General features: G+C 36.9%; 1 pseudogene; it reads right to left on the reverse strand.

Moving 5' to 3' along the window:
- Window positions 1-12: 12 nt before the first annotated feature.
- Window positions 13-6,792, reverse strand: LOC114544105 (annotated as a pseudogene).
- Window positions 6,793-6,912: the final 120 nt, after the last annotated feature.

The raw sequence follows: 6,912 nt of genomic DNA on the forward strand, positions 1-6,912 counted from the left end.
CGTAAGTTATATTACAGTGCGGTGCTTTTTCATCTCATTGTGAAGGGAAAGATTCACAACAAAATCACACCTTATTTTTTCATTATAACTGTAGTTCATGAATAATATTATACGTGCTGAAATCTATAACAATTTGATCCGTTAATTTAATTAACCCGAATAAACAATCGTCGCATGTATAAAATATAACATTTGTACAATAAATTATTTTCACACCAGGTAACTTTTTAGTATTGAAAGAATATACGTCTTCACTGTAGATTCGTGGGAACAACACATGATATTTTTAACCAAACACTCGATGATGGATGGCGATAAAGATATTTTTGAAACAATTTTAGCTGGTATTTCGACTAAACATTTGGTCTAGAAGGCTAGAGTGATGATACTACGCGAAACTGTTGAGAACTTTGTTCACAAAGTATTGTTTTCAATGTATGGGGGTGCACAACTAATACCAACTTTAAGGCTGTTAAATAGCTATAGATCTGGGATAATCGCTCGCTTGGAGCGTCACTAGATCCAGGACTCCGGACGTGGTAAAATATCATCGTCTAGGAAGCGGTGGTAAATCCTCGGCAACAGTCTCCGAGCCGTCAATGAGATGTCCCTCATGCCAATGCTGTAAAAAATAAAAAAGAGCGACGATTAGCAAAGGACGATGCTTTACACAAAAGTTTTTTTGTTTTTAAAAAACGGGCCGTTCAAAAACAAAAGTTATCTGCGGAGATAATCTCAAAAAATTCTTATCTCTCACGAAAAAAACGTCTCACCTTCTCAGATTAATTCACAAAATATTATGACCAGAAACTCAAAAGGATAAAAAATTGATAAAAAATATGTTCAAAAACTGATGCGCAATTCTTCCAAATAAAAACCGAATTACTCGACTGCTCTAAACGCGCGCAGCTCACAAGTAGAGAAAGGCATTTTTAAAAGACATCCCTGACACTATTGAAGCATGATAATATTCCACCTAATAATGAACTCTTTCTAACCTGTTGTCTTCGATGCCTGATCTCAACTTACGAGCTCCTAATCCATGTTTTCTGTCCTCTTTCCAAGTTCCTTTGAAAATATGTCCTCCGTGGGATTTCTGTTCACCCACGCCGTGTTTCTGAAGGACAAACAAGCAGTAGGAGATACTGAATGAAACCTGATTAAGAGGAAGAAGCTATATAAATCTAGCGTACGGTCTCGTACCATATTCGCCTTCCAAGCACCCTCATAACGTGTTCTGTAAGATATCTCGATACCAGACCCCTCTCGCATACCGCAACACCAGTCACCTGTAAACAAAGAAATGTCTCAAAGCAATGTCATCACGACACGGGGAGATACATTAAGTATGGTTTAATATACCTGTGTATGAATAGTCAGTGTTAGGGTCCGTGAATACACCACTACCATCAAACTAGAAAAAAATAAAGGATAGTTCACATACACCGATACCCCAACAATCATATGATATCCTTTACTTCATCGAGTAATCTCATTCTATCCTATGTTACCAACCTTATCTAATTTCCATTCCCGATATAGTGGACATTATTTGGATACAGGAGTCTTCCTCGACCGTGACGGACACCATCCTGATATTCCCCTGAAAGAAAGTCATAAGGTCCTTCTTTTGATCGATGTAAACGAGGGTAAGACGCAAGAGTTACGGATGTTTAGGTAAAGGCAAATATACGTACATCATAATACTTGACTCACCCTCGTATTGACGTTTATCCCTGTAAGTAGTTTTACCATGACCTCTCGGCTGAAGATAACAAAATATGAGATATTAGATCATACTGTATGTGCTGATCAAATGCCTTATCTGCTTTATTGCCGTCCAACGCTGTTCTAACGCAGTTCCAACGCTGTTCCAACCTGTTCTAACGCTGTTCTAATGTCGTTCCAACGCTATTCTATTATTAGCTCATCAATATTGTCCTACAACAAACCTTGCCATCACACCAATCTCCTTCATAAACTGAACCATCTTTATAATACATAACACCTTTTCCATTCATAGTGTCTTCCTGCCATTGACCATCATACGTATCACCGTGTGCGTATATTAACTGCCTTTACCAACTCTCTGGAGAATAAATTTGCAACAGCAATTATCATTCTAATTGAAATTAGAAGTGTGTAGAAATTTGAGCCCAGTCTGGTCATATTCTTCATCGTTCCATAATGACTTTTTTACACAATAAAATTATGTTTCTATGAATACTACGTACCATGTTCTGGTACCATGTTCCACTGTATTCATCACCATTAGCGTAATTCATTTTTCCTTGACCGTTTATAAAATCTCTGTTCCACTGTCCTTCAAAAACACTGCCATTGAAAAATTTGAAATTTCCACTCCCATGACGCTCGCCGTTCACCCATTCACCATCGTATTCGTCGCCGTTAAAGTAAACCATTTTTCCAGACCCACAAATACGATCATTCAGCATTTCCCCGCTGTAGAGTAAAATGAGAGCAACAACTGAGTTTCAAGGGAATGTCACGCTGTGCTTCTTACCATGTGCCAAACACATTAACAACAATACAGGAACAGTAGATAATGAGGCACAGTATCTCAACTGATTATCTGTTGTTTGTGATGACTTCGGCAAACCTCATTATTTAAATTAATGAAATATTCAATAATACATACATATACTCGTTCCCATTTGGTAACAACATATGCCCGCGACCGTGCCGCTAAAATAAGAAAGCATACATCAATGTGTTAAATCAATCTTTTAAAAGCAAATTAATTCTCAAGACAATAAAAACCTTGCTTCTTCTCCACTCTCCATCATAAACAAGCCACTTGTCCAGAACACGTCATTTTACCGTTGCCTTCCACTTCATTATTTGACATTTCACCTTCATAACGGTCGCCATTCGCAAAGCTAATTACGCCCTGCACAGGAGGAATGAAGTCGTCAAGCCACAGGTTCTAACATAACAATGATCATAAACTAATGGACATACCCGGCCATGCATCATCCTTCTTTCCATTCTCCTTCATAAACATCTTCATTCACATACGTTTGTTTCCCCTGACCCTCTGAAAATAGATCATGAAAACAGTAGGAAAATCATCACCAAGCTAAGAAGCTATTAAATCTCTTGTTTTTCTAAACAATATGTACATGTAGGTCCACTTACATCGATCAATATTTACTGAGTTTGCTGCCTTTCTTAGAGAAAAAAACTGAACACTATCTACATAAAAAAATGAGCAACACCTATTCCCAACTTACCCTTCTTATCTGCACCCAATTTCCAACATATTTCTCGCCCGTGTAGTAAGTCAACTCTCCATAACCATGACGCTCATCGTCGGCCCAGTTTCCCTAAGATAAGAAACAATATTTCAAGAAGCTGCAGACCTAGTTTATTGTAATTCATTTTTGATGTGAAATCATCGTACCTCGTAACGAGTCCTATTTGGCCAGGCCATAACGCCATGACCATGTCTCTTGGCGTTCACGTAATCCCCACAGTAAACACTACCGTCGAAATACGTGTCAGACGCCTTTCTTTTGGCTGTTAAAATGAAATAAAAGAATAATATAATAATTAAACTAAAAACAACTCGTAAACTCTTCTCAAGATTGAAGCATTGTTGGATCACTTGTGTACTGTATTCAGGGTAACTGGGTAAGGGATATTGTATTCACTTGTAATAAAGTCAATATGTTTGATATAACAGGGTAGATATGGATACTCACAAATATCCATGCCATCAGGATCATCGCAGTCAGGTCCATACAGCAAAATTACGATTGCCGTTCTTAATTTTTGAATCCAAATGCGTTTGTCTGATCTTGAGCATGCGTACATCGTGTAAGGACGATGCGGGGTGTAGAGCTCAATTGCATCACATTGACTAAAAATATATTCAACGGAGATTTAAGCATGATAAACAAACGAAGGACAAAAGTACAAATACAAGCCTGTTCTCACTTGTTTGGGGATCTTGTTTTCTTAAATCTTCAAACCATAAAGTTTTCAGATCCAGCGTCATTTCAATTCACTTCGATTATTTGTGCCTTGTACGGCAAACACCATAATATCGTTGAATAGCAGACACTGGAAGAGAAGATGAATTCGTGTTAGAAGGCAACGACATGGTAAAACTGAAGTCATCCAGGTTAAGGAACTTGCCTTGTACGATTTGTCCGGGTTCATCAGACATACTTCTGCTTCCTTTAACAACGTTCGTCCGTTCACAACATAAGCCTGATGAAATACGAATTTGGAAATTAAAAGAATGTTTATTTAATGCCAATGGAGTCTGCTAGGAGAGTAAACAACTTTCAACAAGGAAATCAGACATACAGATCTATTAAACAAGAAAATTTCAAGCCTCGCTGAATGCAATAACAATACATACAATGTAGCTAGAAAGTTTTAATGAAACAAGAAGAATTGCTGTTGTTTAATAATTTTAATTCAACGAATTCAAGGAATTTGTCCAAGTTGTGAAGGAAAATCTTGTAGCAATAAAACACACGCTATAGCAACATTGTTCCAACAACAAGTCACTAAAACTGAATGTCGTGAACACAAACTCTCATTTCTTTACCTTCAGTCCAATTACCGTCGATCTTAATTCTTGCATAGCTTTTTGGCTTGAACCTCTTGTAATTGACTGTTGATGTATTCGGCAACTTTGTTCTATGAAAAATCAGAAATATCACACTCATGCATGCAAAATTCCATCAGTTGTAAGAAATAAAATAGGAGAGTTGTACTGTACCATTCTTGCCAAAGCTGTTTGTAAAACATCGAAATCCGGATGCGTTGAGCTGTTTTTTTGTAGAAATCCTGCCAGTGGATAAATAATTTATTTGTTATTAATCTGATATAAAGAATATGATGACGTCTGATGATAATGACGTCTGATAAAGATCATTCAAACACACAAATCGTGCATGGGATGTTCAGTTGTCCGACAATAACTTTACCTTTAACAACAGAAGATAACGTGGAATTCTTTGAACAATTGTAATCAAATACGCAGGTAGATCAAGTCCTGGTTGACATAATGGATCTTGGTAACATGTCTAAGATATAAAAGTAAATAAATAGATCGTATATACGACTATACAAGATATTCGGTTTAATTAAGATGATTCTTCTAAGTTTAAGCGAACTGTGGTTTAAGTGGTAACACGACATACCTTAAGAAAACTATCAAAATCTGGTTTTCTTTTAATTCTCTTTTTTAAAAACGTGTCTGCTTTGTCGAAATTCTTGCAGTAGATTGCGTAAATCTTAAACCGTTCTTCCTGCAGATTGAAAAACACCACTACGGTCATAATCACGTCTAGTATGTAGCTAGATCTGAGTTCTTAACTCGAGCATACTTCTTACCATATCTATGAACATTTGTGCAATGCATTGCTCGTTTGACCAGTGTTTGATCTTTTCCCACAACAGAAACAACAAATCTTTATTCACAGCATAAATACTGTTGAACAAACAATAGAAACGTATGTCAGAAACATTTTTCTTAAAAATAACGCGAATATTATGAATAACCTACTCATCAATATTTGAAAAAACTTTCTCAACATCTTTCTCGTCCATTCCACTCAACATTGGTTTCTTAAAAAGCTATATAAAATATAAAAATTAGCTCTTCACTTGTTTGACACAAGTTCATATATTCCTACCTCACTTCTGACGCATGATTTATAGTCTGTTGACTTGCAATGTATACGGGCAGCATATCAAGTAAAGCCTACGCAGTACTGCTTTATCAATAACTAACTACATTCCATACGTCAGAGGTGAAATGGATCCGACGTAATTGGATCGTAAAACAGAGTGACAGTACCTCAATCATAGTTTCCAGACCTCTCACATACGTTCTCTCGGTTGTGAACAGTTCTAGAGCAATCTGCGACCTTCGATCACTCGGGAAGTTTGGAAAAGTAACGGGAACCATATCTGTTATTAATGTTGATGATTCTGCAGGCTGTTAAGAGGAGGAGGGATTAAAATGATAAACTTCGTTTAAAAAATAATGTAGACTTGTTGTCAAATATGAATCCATTGACTGCATAAGATTGAAAACAAGTTTTCATGGATTTCTTTCGAAAGTATACTTTCACAAATATAGTCTCAAAGAAATGAACCTCCTTACTCCTTATATTTGTAATAATATATTTGAAATACTCCAGAAGTGTAACTTGTTCTTATGCCATACGGACACGAATGTTTTAATGAATGATAACATCTGCCCCCATTTATCAATCTACCCAGGATACTGGTGTTATTTATAAAAATGAGAGCAACTAACCTCAAATTTTAATGGTCTAAACACTGTCATGGTTCGTCTTGGGGGCGTGTTTGTGCTTGATGATGATCGCACTGCAGGTGGTGAGGAAATAATATTATTAACTGGTGATGAGATCCCTAGAAGGATATCGTTTATCTTAAAGTTAAATAAATGAGAGTCAGACAGGTGTTTATATGTAAATACAAACTTACCTCCTGAAAAAGAGTGCGGGTGAGGTTTTTCTTTCTTCCCTTTAGCAAACACATCCGCAGATGTCTGTGATGTGATATCAGACACTGATCTACCTGCGGGCATGTTCACACTAACTGGTGAACTGTCCTGGCCAGACTCTTTGGATTTATCAATTACTGCTCTGTTAAAAGAAATATCTTCATCAATGCAATCTTCAAACACTTCCCCATCACTACCTGGGGACTCCAGGGGGATAGGAGGTGATTGGCAGACTTGAGATGAGGATGATGTAGGGTTACTTATGGATGATACATCATCAGTGACACTCCCAAAATTACAATTTCATCGTTAACTATTCGTTCAACAACTGGCTCCGGTCAACAAAAACAAAATCATTTTTTTCTTCATCTTCTTCACTGTGTTCTTTCTTCAAGATA

Source organism: Dendronephthya gigantea, unplaced genomic scaffold, assembly GCF_004324835.1.
Source record: "Dendronephthya gigantea isolate DGI-Jeju-01 unplaced genomic scaffold, DenGig_1.0 000650F, whole genome shotgun sequence".
Classification (NCBI taxonomy): domain Eukaryota; kingdom Metazoa; phylum Cnidaria; class Anthozoa; order Malacalcyonacea; family Nephtheidae; genus Dendronephthya; species Dendronephthya gigantea.